The sequence below is a fragment of the Conger conger genome, chromosome 13 (assembly GCF_963514075.1).
Source record: "Conger conger chromosome 13, fConCon1.1, whole genome shotgun sequence".
NCBI classification, from domain to species: Eukaryota; Metazoa; Chordata; class Actinopteri; order Anguilliformes; family Congridae; genus Conger; species Conger conger.
In genome coordinates this window covers 14,378,571-14,394,646 of record NC_083772.1, presented here as the reverse complement: position 1 = coordinate 14,394,646, position 16,076 = coordinate 14,378,571, and positions in this window count along the sequence as shown.

The following is a 16,076-nucleotide window of genomic DNA, read 5'->3' as shown; positions in this document are numbered from 1 at the left end:
TCTCTTGGTCTCTCTCTTTCTCCTGCTCTCTCTCTCTCTCTCTCTCTCTCTCTCTCTCTCTCTCTCTCTCTCTCTCTCATAGAGTGTGCTGGTGTGAGTCTGGTTTTGAGTTGAAGAGAGAGTGAATGCAGTCTTCATCCCACCCTATCTTTCCCTCATACAGAGGAGAGAAACAATTTAATTGACTTTTTATTACAATATCACCTAAAATTTTCTTTATTTTTTGTGACAGAGTTGGTGCCATCCACATACGTTGCTGTATATCATTTAATGATTTAGTTCATAAATATATAAAAATAGATTTATTTATCTTCTTGGGTGGGAGGTAGGGGTGGGGGGTGTGGGGGTTTGTATGTGGGGGGAGGGGGGTGTTATGCGGGATTATGTGGGGGGGATTTTAGAGTGTCAATTTATTTGTTTGTTAAAGCTTTTTTTTTTTTGTTCCCTGACGGAAATGAAATGAATTTTTATTCTGAAATGATGTGATTTTGTAAAGGCATTTGAAAAAGGCATGTTTATGAAGCACTATTAACGGAATGGACAGATTGTGTCATGACGTGTAATTTCATTTAAAAAAAAAAGAAAAAGGATTTGCCCTCTGGTTTATTTATTTATTTATAATTTATTTATTTGCATCCATGTCATGTATTTTAAGCAGCATGTATTAAAGAAAAAAAAAAAGCATTATTTATGAAACTACATGTAGAAGCCAGAAAGACGAGGGCAGAGCCTGGCAGAGGGAAATCGCACTGGGAGGGGTGCCTTCAGTGCCAGCAATAACAACATCAGTCAAATAAATAAATGAATAAACATGGAAAAAGTTTGACCGTTCCTGCAATACGCAACTGCACTGTAAACGGGAGAAAGACCCTAACACACAACAACCTTGAACAGAAGAGTGGGATGTGCATACGTACGCATGTGTGTGTGTGTGTGTGTGTGTGTGTCTGCGTATGTGTGTGTGTGTGTGCTTTGCTGTTTTAAGTTTTTTTATTTTTATGCCTCAATCCTCTTAGACATGTGCACACCTGATAAGCTTTGGTTCTGTGATATGAAAATGATCACAGCACCAGATGGAACCATTAATGAAGGTATATGTGACTGTAAGACGCTCGCCACCCTGCCAAACACCTCTATTTGAGTAGCGCTGAGGCTTTATGTGTGATATCTCCAGAGAAATAGGGGTGCAGGCAGCTTGGTGAATAACCCCTGGAACGGTGAACCCACATCTGCAGGCCTGTGTGCTGAACACGGGGGATGAGAGAGAGAGAGAGAGAGAGGAGAAAAGAGAGAGCAAGAGAGAGAGACACAGAGAGAGTGGAGAAAAGAGAGAGGGAGAGAGAGACAGAGAGAGTGGAGAAAAGAGAGAGAAGGAGAGAGAGAGAGCGAGAGAGAGAGGAGAAAAGAGAGAGAAACAGAGAGAGAGGAGAAAAGAGAGAGCAAGAGAGAGAGAGTGGGAGAGAGACTGCGCCTGGTTTCTTTTTAGGAACGGCGTGTCTTGTTGTGCCGGAGGTTTTGGAACAGAGCTGTTGGAGCTGTGAGATATCCAGCTGACATCACGCAAGCCAAGGGCCTTCTTGGGATTAAAGGACTTCCCCCAACTCAGAGAGAACATGCCCCACAACCGCGGAACCCTACCAAACCCCACCCTCCACCCCCAATTTCCATTTGACACCGCCAAAAAGAGTGATCACAACATCTAAACAACCTGCCCCCTACTGCTATCTGTAGCTGTTAGGAACCACTGGTGCATTGAACATTCATGTATGATTGGAGGAAGAGGAGGAGGAGGAGGGGTGGGTGGTGGTGGTGGGGGGGGGAGGGGGGGGTGACGCCCTATAAAGGAAATTAGAGAATAAATAAAGCAAGCCCTGACACTGCTCATCTCCCCTCCCAAACTGAGCCTGCTGCATATTCATCGAGGGGGGTGGGGCATGTCCCAAAATGCAATCTCACTAAATCAAATTGTTGACCCGGGGAGCCAATCACAAATCAGCGGCTGCCCGCTTCCACCCCGGCTATCATCGCTCCTCTCTCGCATGTCTTTGTTCGCAAACATTCGACTGACAGGGCGAGCTGATGCAGTGATGCCGGCTCAGCCTGCTTCGTGATTGGATACGCTACGGAGTGCTCATGAAAGAGCGATATTACATTACATTACATTATTGGCATTTGGCAGACGCTCTTATCCAGAGCGACTTACAGTTGATTAGACTAAGCAGGAGACAACCAAAGTCTGCAGAAGAACTGTGGCAAGTTCTCCGACATGCTTGGAACAACCTCCCTGCTGATTGTCTTATAGAACTGCAGGGCAGCGTTGGCTATCTCAGAGAAGTGATGCAGTTTTAACGCTGAAGGGTGGTCACAAAAAATATTGATTTGATTCAGTTTTGAACTATTCTGCCAAATTTAATGTAAAAAATGTATAGTACATTTATTTAGGACTTTTCATTTAATTATTTTTCATTGAATTATTATCTGTACAGAATGTTATACAGGTGCCTAAGACTTTTGCTCAATACTGTAGATTTTGAAAAATGCAATCTGCATTGCACCTTGACCCCGCTCGAATCGTGACATCACCGTACCCTGATGTCATGTATAGCTGTCAATCAGATATCCAGTTGGAAAATTGCTGACGCCCACATATTTGTCCGTTTAATTTAACGGCTTGTTTTCAATGTAAGCAAACCAGCTGTTACAGATCAATACAAAAGGGAACATTGCCAGCACCTGATTGGTTAGAGAATATTTTATGTAAATGAGATGGACACACCTACTCTACCCACTGCAGAACACATTTGGGGAGCCAGGCTGAAACAGCCAGTGCAACTGCTCTTTAAAGAGTTTTAATACACACCATCATCATTTTTTAAAACACGTGGAGTGCATTCTATGTATTAACGCTCCAAACAGCAAGGCAAGATCTTAACACGGACAGGGTCGAGGGTCGCTTGCCCCATCAAGGCCATGGAGATGGGGCAGAGTCATTACATTACATTACATTAATGGCATTTGGCAGACGCTCTTATCCAGAGCGACGTACAGTTGATTAGATTAAGCAGGAGGCAATCCTCCCCTGGAGCAATGCAGGGTTAAGGGCCTTGCTCAAGGGCCAAACGGCTGTGCAGATCTTATTGTGGCTACACCGGGGATGGAACCACCGGCCATGCGGGTCCCAGTCATGTACCGTAACCACTACGCTACAGGCCGCCCTGTATATAATGTAGGTCTTATGAACGACCATTCACAGAAAGTGTTATCAAAACAATGCACGTTTAAATAAGAGCCTCAGCTCTTTGACTTCACACGCATCGGTGTAGAACTGGGCGTCAGAGCCACACATCCAGGACACTGCTGCATCAGGCTGGTGTGCGGTGGACAAAATGGCTGTCGCTGAATTTCCCTGTCATAGATATGAGACGATTAGACACCATGAAGCGTAACATAACGGTGACAAGACCTGATCCTCCAATGGGGTTCAGGCTAGCGTAGCGCTGGGATAGTTAGCCAGGGTTAATGTAGCCACGGATAATGTACGGCACAGTGATTTCAGAATTCATATTTTGCCAGTCAATGCTGAAGTCACATTTGAATATAAAAATTCATTCATTTTACATTTTAAATTTTAACTAAATATTGCCTTGGGGAAATTAATATCTCGATCTACATGTATAATGAATTTGGGCTAAGAAATATGATCACAGCCTTATACATTATATGAAGAGGCCCATGTGGCTGGACACAGTGAAAACGAAATTAGTGAGTAGGCGTGTGTCTGTGGGAAAATGGCGCCGTGTTTTATGGAATGCTGTGTGAGACCCAAATGACATTTGATTCCGGATATGAGAGGAGTGGATAAAAGGAAATAATGATTTTAAATAAAAAACCTAATGATATCAATTTCTCCAAAGGAGGCTTATTGCTCCAGACCACATGAGGGAAAAATATGAGGGGGGGGGGGGGGGGGGGTGAGGGGTGGATAGAGAGGGGGAGAGCGGAAAATGGCAGGCCCACGGGTCAGATGGATCTGTGATCGATCTGGCTTTCCAAATGTGGGGATGCAGGCTTTACCGTCTTTTGCAGACAGGAACCATTTTGTGCTGAAAAATTGTCCTCCCCATCATCGCTTTAACGATAAGTGTATTCAGGGCTCCCTGTTGAAAATGTACTTTCTCATCGGAAAACGTGAAAAAAAACTGCTCAAACTTGGTTTTGAAACAGCTGGTAGCTGGTATATCAAGCTGGTCATAGCTAGATTTTACACCAGGGTAAGCAGGTAGGCTTTGGCTATTGATACTTTCCTCCCCTCGCTTCGCGGAATCGATTCAGCCCCCGTTCAGGAGCGCTGATACTGAGACTCAGCTCAGCGCTTCGGTGGATCGAAGCTGGTACAGGCAACCGCACAGCCCCCTCAGTTCCCAGGACGCACGGTTGCCTCTACCAGCTTTGATCCATCGAAGTGCGGAGCTGAAGGAAAGCAGCTCAAGGTCCCCATCAGCTAACCATGTTCCTTCAGTCATTCTCTCCCCGACTGCCGCCCCCTCTCTTTCCCTCTCTCTCTCTCCCTCTCTCCTACTCCCCCCTCTCTATTTCTCTCTCTCTTCTACTCCCTGCCTCTCTCTCTATTTATCTCTCTCTTTCTCACTCATACTCCCCCTGTCTCTCTCTCCCTCTCTCTCTCTCTCTCTCTCTCTCTCTCTCTCTCTCTATCTGTCTCTCTCTCTCTCTCTCCTACTCCCCCCCTCTCCCCGTGTCTGCCTGGTCTTGTCAATGGTAAGGGCTACAGACAAGACAAGAAAAGGTTTGTACTCCTCCTCCTCCTCTCTCCACACTGTCATGGGACCCCCCCCCCCCCCCCCCCCAAATGATAATATCAGTACTTTAACTGCATGGTGTGTTGTGATGGCTCAACATGGCGATATTAATGTATCGAGAACACAGCATTGCAATGGTGTGCAATTAGCAAATGGGGAGTGGGAGAGCGTAACGTAATTCTGTAGTAGTATTTGTCAATCATAACTCGAAAGGTCTGAAGAGCCAAAGAGAAAGCGATTATTCTACTTGCAGGAAAACAAACCCACTGATGAACTGAAGGACTCTGTCCCGATTCAGGGAGCTTTCACGATCCCAAGTTTCCTTTTGTCTACTCAAACCACCCAGTGCACACACGCTGACAATCAGTGACTGAATTAAGGAGAGAAGAGGTTGAGTCTCAGTAATTCGGAGCACTTTGTGCGCTGTGCAGTTGTGTTTCCTAGGTTACCACCTTTCTGCCAGTGCAGATGTTCTGGATACGAGGAAAAATTGAAAGACACGCCTGCATATGCCATAACTGTATCCCTGGAATTTAGCATTCTCAAATTGGCCTTAGATACATGTGATTGCTGTTGTTGCTGTATTGTATTATGCTGTATTATGAATACAGAAACCATAGCATATACCTTCTGCTCATCATGCAAGTCAAAATATATATCCATATTTTATGATATCGATTACATTTTTACACGTGGCAAAAAAAAGGCTAATGAAGTTAGTGATGCCTCCAGGTTTTACTACAGGTGAATTCATACAGCAGAAACAGAAGTTGTTTATACTATTTTGAAGTTTTACAAAATATTACCAGCTTGATGGGGTGGGGTGAATCAGCCTGGAGAAGCAGAGACCTGCGGGACCCGAAAACACACCAGGGACACAAGCACGAATAAACACAGGTGTGAGTTCACTGCAAAATCAGCTGCACAAATTGTGTACAGCCTGGGTGTTCAACAGGGACCCCTGGGAGTCCTACTGGAGGTGGTCCATTGCCAGATTTGGTATGCTATTACTATACAGTACATAGCTTTTGGAATATATATATATATATAGAGAGAATATATTCTGCAAAAGACGGTAAAGCCTGTATCCCCACATTTGGAAAGCCGGATCGACCGGATCTGACCGGTGGGCTCTCCCCCTCTCTATCCACCCCTCACCCCTCACCCCCCCCCCCCCCATATGTGGTCTGGAGCAATAAGCCTCCTTTGGAGAAATTGATATTATTATATATATATATATATATTTTTTTTTTAATCATTATTTCCTTTTACCTTCTCCTCTCATATCCGGAATTAAATGTCTTTTGGGTCTCACACAGCATTCCATAAAACACGGCACCATTTTCCCACAGACACACGCCTACTCACTAATTTCATTTTCACTATGTCCAATCACTCCATGGGCCTCTTCATATAATTTATAAGGCTGTGATCATATTATCTTAGCCCAAATTTATTCTTACCCTTATATATATATATATAATTTTTATTTTTTAAATAACCTTTTTAACGTAACAATGGGGGGGCCCTGGATGCCAGGGTGGGGGTCCCCTCGATTGAAAAGGTTGAAAACCCCCGGCATAGAGGGTCAATGGCAGAATGTTTCACCTGCTGCTCTGGCTGGCTGAGGTCGAATTCTGGCTTCTCATATCCTCAGACCACCCCTCCCCTGCCTGATTGGCTCCTGCATCCCGTCTCCCCCTGCTTTCGCCCAATCCCGCGTCCCCACAGTGTCTCCACGCTGTAGCTGAGATGGCCGCTCAGCTCCATGTTAAGGGACTGGACTGTGTTGCCGCTGAGGACTCTGGGAGCTCCCCAGGGTGGCTGTGGGGAATGGTGTTGCTTGGCGACCGCGCACAGGGTTCTGACAACCGCTCAGAATCAGCCCCAGCCTCCAGGAGTCCCTCCTCTTAAGCCTCCTGCAGGCTCCACGGCCGGTGGAAGAGCCCCCACTCTCCCTCCGCTTCTGCCCAGGAGAGAGAGCCCGGGTCCAGGGTCCCCAGCCGCAATGCCCCATAACGAGTTAACACGTTAACCCGGCTTCACACAGACTGGTGGACTGGTGTCATGGCAGAAAACCAGCATCGCTCCCCTTAAACCGTTTTGGATGCCCCCGTCTTCATACAGTGTGTAAGAATTAGTCAGGCTGACCCGTTAAAAGCCATGACTGAGGACAAAAAAAGACGACACAAATCAAACGATGTGGTCACATCGAGATTCAAAAAAGGCATGTCGTGTCAGGGCTTTAGAGCAGTCCGTGTGGACGGGGAGCTGGGCCCTGAGGGCGGGTAAGGGGCGGACGGGGCAGGACACGGTGCGGGTGGCGCCAGCGGGTGTCTGGCCGCGATGGCGGCTCTCTGGGAGGCAGCGGGCGGAATAACGAGCACGACCGCCCACGCCGGCCCACATCTGCCGTCGCCCCCGGCGACACAGCTGGCCCCCGCGCTCCGCTGCGCACGGCCGCCCCGCCGTCGTCTCGGCAACAAGCGCCAGCCTGCCTGACAGCCTACCCACCCCAGAACAGAGTTCCCCTGCATGGGACTTATGTTTGAATGTCTTTTCAGTTTAATTGTGGCATGAGCTGTTCCTGGCAGATTGATGCGCCACACTGTCTTTCTGCTGTACTTTGCTGTCCAGAAATATTCTTTCTTTATCACAAATAACTATCTGCAAATCTATGCAGAAAAAAAATCCATGCATAAAACCTACAAATGGACCACACAGGACACACATACTGCAGGCTGACACTAATCAATCTTTGCACCCCATGACATGTCTGTCATTTAAGGCTTGTTGCCACTTGTTGCCACTTGACTGATACACAAAGCTGTGTGCCAGATTAAAATATTCAAACAATAGTACCCATATGTGGCATACTTCCACATGTGCAGAAGTGAGAATGAGGAGCAGATTAATCAGGGACCTGGTGATGATCATTCTGAACAAAATACCACTGTCCGGTTCAGTCGGGCCAAGGCCGGAGTCCTTCTTTGTGCTCCCCAAAAACCAACTCCTATCTGAGGGAAGGGTGGGGCTCCCCTGGGCAAAGGAGAACACTGGTCCAAATTTAACATTCTACTGTCAACACTTGACTCCTTGACTCATGAACAAATGCAAGTGTTAACTTATTAATTCACAGAAAGTTCATAGAGTTCATTTTTACAATGTCTAAACTCGCCAAACTGCCCAGTTCAGTGTTTGAACTGACACTGAACAATTTTACTGTGTGTGTTTGTTCAGAAGAAGCTGAATGATTTGATTCATGACAACACGGTGAAGGTTGACTGGCTCCAGCCTGTCTCCTACCCATCCTCCTCTCACCCTTAAATACAAGCTGAAGTGATATGATGTACAAACGGAAGTGATATGATGTAAACACGAGTGTTACAGATCTACACGATATACACGCCCACTGGTACACGATGACGTAAAGTCTGAATTCAAATAGTTTTCCAGGAAGTGGATGGAAAAGTGCTGCTCTAACTCAGTTTCAGCTTGTCATTAACGCCACTGCAGCTTGCTAGCAGCGCTGTCGCTGGGTAAGCATCTTAACTCGGTCTGGCACGGGGAGGACAGTGCGACCCGTTTGGGTCGATCCGAAAGCCTGACCTTCTGTCGGCGCCATAGCCCGTATGTCAAAGTCAAGGAGCCGGCAGTCCCTCTTCCCGCTACAGGGAGTTAAGCACCTCCTGGACCGAGCGGCGCTGGTTTATAGCAGCAGGGCCGTATTTATGTGGCATCAGGCTGGTTTCTAACAACAGGCCAGGTGCCTCTGACACTATTATAAATAAGAGCTTAAAGTCTGGCGTACGATCACACCTGACCTCTAAACACATACCCCCCCCCCCCCCCACCCCCCCAGCTCCCTCACCTCCATAATGCTAAAAATATGATGTCATTAAGTCAACAAGGATAATTGCCACAGACAATTTTTCATTTGTCGGGTTGGCGGATGTAAATGACAAGAGGGAACAGGAGTGGCCTGGAAGTTAGGGTGGTCCTCTACGCCCTGGCCACACCCAGGCCCCTGGTCACTGCAGCTGATACCCAATCACAATAATATATACCGATATGTTCATCATTCATGCATTATAGTTGACACATATTGCAAATCTGATCATGGAAATGGAATTCCAGATATATTCCAGTCTGCTTAAAAGTATTTCTGACGGAATTGAGTCAGCTTAATCATACAGGCCCCACGGTTCCCTTGGATAGCTGCCATCATTAAGACACTGTGCATTGCTTAATCTTAAGCCGCAGACAAGGCAGTAGCTGTTTAACCAAAATCATTAGGCGAACATAAGGTCAATTTATTTTCTTTCAGTCTGTAATTGCTTCCTAATTGAGAGGCACCTATAAAAACCTGGCCAGAGGCTTAGTGGAGGCCCTTCTGTTTAGTGACGAGAGGCTGGGCCCGTGGCGGGGGAGATGTAAATCTGCAGTGTTGTGCTCAGACACCCCGTAGATCAAAGGCACTCAGAACAGAGGCAGGCTGGGAGAAAAGACTGCTGCCGGCACTGTGGTGCTGAGATGGCCGCGGTTTCACCCAGACGCACCAGCCCTGGGGTCCAAGCAAACCCAAACCCCCCCCCCAAGCAATGTCTCAGAGATTCGTGAAGTTACGGAATGAGACATCTCATAGACGACATCAACTTATTGAGTTTTTTTTTTTTTGCCACATTACCTTTCAAACACACTTGCTCAAGATTCTAAACGATTTTGGCCAACTGAACGTTTAGGAGTCTTACATCACATGCCACCATGCTTGTATTCTATCAGACACTGAGCAATGCCAACACACTGAGACTCATACAAAAAACACTTTTTACTGATTTTTGTGTTTTTGTGGCTGTTCCTGTTTCCTGCCATGAGAAAGGCAGGCAGAGGCCCTGCATACCGTAACAGCCACGTACCGTCCTCCCGCTGCTCCTCCATGTACAGGAACCCCAGAAGAAGAACATAAGAGTACGCAAAGAGGAGAACAGACCATTCAGCCCCTCTGAGCCTGTCAGTCAGCTACAGGGCAGTATGCAGCACTGTATCCAGCCTGGACAAGAGGCTCTGCATCTATTATATTGGACTGGGGGGTTACTTCATTCACTGAAATTGAATAGCAGGGTTGTATAAAACAGGCAGGACCATTATGATTTAAATCTGGTTATCCATGTTCCGGGAGAACCATACCACAGCGTTTCCTGATTTGGGTTTTTATCTGCGCACTTAATCAAGTAATGGGCTTAATTACCAGGCTTAATTAACCCAAATGACAGGAGGCCCTGTGCTCGGCGGTCGGTGATGGAGAGAACAATTACACCTGTAAGATTTGAGACCTTTCAGCGTATGTATCTCCACTGGAATGGGCTAAATGTACTTCCTGCTTCTTCTCCTCACCCTTTCCATCCTGTTTTCATCCAAACTGTGCACCTGGGTCTATTTATGTACTTCACACACTGCTACTTCTGGACCAGTAAACAGGTTCTGGTTAACAGCATATGTAAATTAAATTAAATGCAGATTTTTTGGGGGCGCTGGACCGCCGGAGAAGCCACAGACATTATTAGAGTAAAGGTCTGCGTGGGGCATTTACGTAACAGACAGACGGCCAGCTGGTTGTTTTAAATAGCGATGCAGACGCTCCCAGTTTTTAATCTTTTTGTGAATAACATGAACTGAGGCCAGAGTCATTGGGTGGGGGTGAGGAAGGGGGGTAATATTACTTGTCAATCTACCATGAGTGGGATTATGCATATTAAGAGTTTATGAGGGCAATCTGCAACCCCTTAATCTTTTTGTGATTAGTTTAGTTAAAGTTAACGGCTTGATAAGTTCAGCAAACCCAGTCAGCAGTCGGATCGGGTCGGACATCACAAAACGGCAGGCCACCGCAGTGGCTTTGCCGTCTGCAGAGTTCTGCCCAGGAGTGTGCAGATCAAGGGAGGACAGGGTATTAATTCTGCACAGTGTGTATTCCTGTGTTCTCCCAGAAGAACCTATGACCGGTCCTGAGTTATGACCACTGGGATCTCTCAAAAATCTACAGTTACCATCACTGCACCTCTAAACTGTTAGGGCAACAGAGCGCCCCAAACCCACAATGCAGGCGGCACAGCTGTTTTTTTTCTCAGACCTGTATATGAACTCAAAGCTGCTTCTTGTTTGTATGGCCAAGCAGTATGAGACAATAGAAACAAAAAAAAAGCACACAAAAAAACCTCACATACTCACAATTGTTTCTGCAATTTAATATATTATATACCTTATTTTAAGGTGGTGGTTTTCTGTACATATGAGACCTGTAGATATGATATGACATGAAATATTTGAAACCTTCAATGTTAAAAGTACTGTGGTGAATTGTGTTTCAATTTACAGTATAGAGTCAAGTATGAAGGTAGAGAGCTCCGAAGATTTTCACATCATTATCGAGTGAGTGTGTGTGTGTGTGTGTGTGTGTGTGGGTGTATGTATGCGTGCGAGTCTGTGTGAAAGAGAGAAAGCACTCACATTCTTAATCTAGATGACATCAAGCTCTCCCCCGCCCCAACTGAAATTTGCAAACTAAAAACAGTGGCCTTAATCATTGTAAAGAATGCCTGTGATAATGGGATTACAGCACAATAACAGTAAATTGTGATCATTTGATGATAAACTTGATCAGAAATAACAATAACAAATAATGGCGGCCCTAATGCCATCTGTGACAATAACAGGCGAGTGATGCAGAAACCTTTTAGCAGATTAAACCATCAGAGCAGGAGAGAGAGAGACCATCACAACATGTGTGTGTTTCTATATACTACAGTGAATGTGTCAGACATTTGTGACACTTTGATCAAGTACAGAGGATTCAAATGACACACACACACACACGCATGCACACACACACACACACACACACACACACACACACATACACTCCTCTGTTCTCCATCTCCATGCTCTGGGTCATCACATGGCAACAGTACTGAGTTAGGATTGAGAGCCGGTTGCCGCGGCGATAAGCCAGGCTGTAAAGTCACTAAGCGCCACAGGGATTAACCCACAGACAGATGGCCTGGGAGAGCTGCATTTCCTGACAGGACAGCCAGGGGTGCAGCCCTGCACACCATCATCACCACTATTATCATCATCATCATCATCATCATCATCATCATCACTGTTATAATCATAATCTTCATCATCATTATCATAACTTATCATCATCGTCATCATCTTCATCATCACTGTTATCATAATCACTATTAACTTCATCATCATCATCATCATCATCATCATCTTCATCCTCATCAACCAATGAACAGCAATCTCTTCTCTCAGGAGTGTGCGCAGTAAATGTCTTGGCAATCCAGTCATTATTTTTCATTACTTTGGCCTGATGGTGGTGCTGGAGGAAAGATAATTTGTTCACAAAACTCAACAGGTTACTTCCTCTTGGGAACATCAATACGCACAGCAAATTTCAATACAAACTTTAGCAGATACTGTATGTCTATCAAAGTTGGGTGGACAAATGGACAATGGACCAACTGATAAATAAGTAAATAAATCATATACACCTCTAAAACATTCACACTGATCATCTTTAATATCATCATCATCATCATCATCATCATCATTTCCACCAGTCTTATACCTTTCCACTTTGCTTTCTGTCTGGTTTCTCTTCATGATATGGTTTCTCCTTCTCTTATCCAGGTGGTGACCACCAGCAATGTCATCACACGCAGTCTCACTGTGTGTCATCTAGACCTGGGTCAAACACATCATTGTTTTAGATTCAAATACTTTTCTTTACTTTTTACTGAGCTTGTCTGGTTTATTGGAACCTATGAAAACCTCTTGGTTGGTTCAATGCACCAGGCAAGATTAATTGAGTGCAGAAAAGTATTTGAATCCCAAAAATGTATATATATTTGACCCTATATAGGTCTAGTTTCCTTTGTAATTTTTATAAGTGCAGAGAGTGATTGATAAATAAGATGGGTTTAAGCCAAGCTTTTACTCTCTTTTGGTCTATATGTCAACATCCTGCATAATTTCATAGAAAATTTTTTTTTTTTATTTTCTCTCTCTCTCTCTCTTATTCTCTCTCTCTCTCTCTCGGTTTCTCTCTCTTATTCTCTCTCTCTCTCTCTCTCTCTCTCTCGTTCCAAGAAACCGGGTTACAAGTTAATCAGCTACTTTAATTGATCAATTAATGCTTGAGTAACAAAGAAAGCCAACAGAGCCTGCAGCTCTCAAGAATCAGAGTTGGTCACCCCATCATAATATCTCCTCAAAGACGCAACTCCTCCCCAACTACTGCTACAGCCAGCTGAGGGGAGGAGACTGGTGATTACATCAACACCCCGTAAGAAAACCCAACCCGGTCATCAATAAAGCAATCAATAAAAGAGAAAAAAAAAGACAAATCTGCAATCAATTTCTGCACGCCATTCAGCCTTAATGCATTGCAGGTTCCGCCCCAGTTGAGCTCCTGACCCCAGCAGCAGCCCGGCCTGAATAGAGAGGTCCTGAAGGGGCTGGGGAGGCTCCTCCATGTGGAAGATTTATTACTGTTTAATTAGTAAATACTGTCACTACCCTGACCTCAACAAGTGATGGCTATAATTAGGTTCTGGAAATGACTTGAAATCACTGGCCCTTTTCTTCCACACACACACACACACACACGCATGAATACATACACACAAACACACATACACACACACACACACACATACAAATGCACACACAAACACACACATACACACGCCCGTGCAGCCTGTAAACAGGGGCATGCTTTAAATCAAACCCCCCACTGCAGTGAAATTAAGGGCAAAGGCCTTCCATCAAAGGCATTATTTCTACCTCGCTTGGAAGGACAGAAGAGGACAGAGGAAATGAGGGAGGAGGTAAAGAGAGAGAGAGTGAGGGAGAGAGTTAGGGGGAGAAGGAGCGAGAAAGCGAGAGAGAGAGAGAGAGAGAGGGTGAGAAAGACTAAGAGAGAAGAACAGAGGGAGCTAAGGAGGACAGAAGAGAGGCAGAGAGAGGCAGAGAGAGGTAACAGTCATGGAGGCTGACAGTTCTGCCTGGGTGCTTAGAGCATGGAAATAGTGGAGGGAGAGGGGGGGGGTGATGGAGGAGAGCAGGAAAGATAAGGGCTCCACAGCGGAGGATGAAAAAGATAAAGGGAGGGATGGCAGGGACGGAGATGAAGGAAGAAATGAAGAGAGCCGGGCCAAGAGCGAGGGAGGACGATAAAGAAGAGAGATGGAGGAGGAGGAAGGAGAGATTTTCCGATTTTAAGGCAGAAATGAAAAAGAGACAAAGAGGAAACAAGAATAAACACTGACACAGGAGAGAGAGAGAGAGAGAGAGAGTGAGAGAGAGAGAGGGAGAGGGAGAGAGGGGGGCTGTGGAGGGGAGGGAGGTGGTTATGAAGAGAAGTGTGTTCTAATAGGAAGCAGCAGATCTCTCCAGCGTGTGCCAATCAAACCCCAGCGTCCCGCGGCCTCGGACCCGAGCTCGCACACGGGCTGGCTGGCCGCGTCACGCCACACGCAACACGCCACACGCAACTGTCAACACACAGCCGGAGTAACACACAGTGACGCAACACGGGCATGAAGAGCACTGCACATAAACTGTTCAGACGCCACGCGCTGCATACACACTGCAAACTCACATTTCTGTTCTTCAAGGATCAAATTTACCGACTGTACCCTGAAAGTACAGTAATGCTCTCGCTGGGTAAAGAATTAAAAAAAATTCTAGCAAAAAAGGTACACAGTATATGCTAACTGGGGGTAAAATTTCAAGCATTAATAGGGTACCATCCCAGCGACAAGCATTTGTAACTTCATGTAACTTTCGTACCTTTATTTCTGAGAGTGCACTGACTACATTAGACATGGAGTACACAGTGCTTTTGTCATGCACACACACACACACACACACACACACACACACATTGAGGGCTTTCACTCTGGCAGAACTCATTACAGAAAGAGATGACTGACAAGTGTAGTCTCTTCTCTCAAGGGAGGCTCCTCGCTGTTCCCCTTAGTGTCAGGAGAACACCGTCTTCATCACATCTGCGGCACCAAATCATTCCTGGAAAAACTCATACAAATCACAAAGCCTCACAACCGCCAAATAGTCAGTGAGATCAGTTCACAATAATTGCCTCCATTTTATGTTTTCAGTTGCAGTCTTCAGATCAGCCTTCATCTATTCATCTATTCAGATCTATTTTTCAGCCTGGGGGCATGCTAAGTTTAATTTATTCTACGCTAATTATTATTTTATCTTACATTGAAGACTGCTTCACAGCTCAGTTCTCCGGGTTATGGACTGGTCTCAGTGTCGAGTTATCTCTGAAAGCACAAATGACGTACAGTAGATGGTTAAAGGCTGTTTTCACTCCCTTCTTCTGAAGTTGAAGTGTTGATTCAGTATTATGCGCTGCACACATGATTTTTGTTTGGCAAGCAAAGAATCCTGCAAGAACAATAATGACTATAAAAAGAGCCACAGAGATTGTTTGACTGCCTGCCAAATGGACTTCAATAATTCAATATCAACTTTTTATCTCAATTCATAAAATTGGACCATTTAAAATGAATGAGGTTTCATGAAGTAAGATGGGTATTGGTATGGTCTAAATACATAAATTCATAAATGTCTTTGTACAATGATGTGACCTACTTGAATTGCAGCGAAAAACAAAAATAGTTTCAATTTTACTATTGTAATGGCACCTCGTCTCTCTGTCTGACTGTTAACCCAAAGATAAACTGGTGTGGGAGGTCCACACCTCCTCCAGGTTTCAGGTTGTCTTAAAAAATCTGCGCTTGCTGCGAGTGGTAATCTGCCATCATATGAATCCTACGTCCCCTGAGGAGAAACCATTTGCATAAAGTGAGTAATTTAGGCACTTAAATGTACATAGACGATGCAAATCCGCATTACCGGAACGCACAGTGTCGCTGCACTGCTGTTCGTGTAGTTGTGTCTGCCTTGCACCCACTAATGATGGCAGAGTCCCCACTGTGAACGCATAAATACACCATCATGATCATGACATGGGAAACACTTAAAATGATCTCTTTTAGTTTAATGCTCTTTAGTTTAATACATTGTAAAATATTACAAATATAAATATAAAAAATATAAAAAAATAAACATTTGATAAAAAAAACAAACAAACTTCAGGGCATCTTACAACACGTAAAAGGCCAGGTTCACTTCTGTTCAAACGCGATCATTATTTTA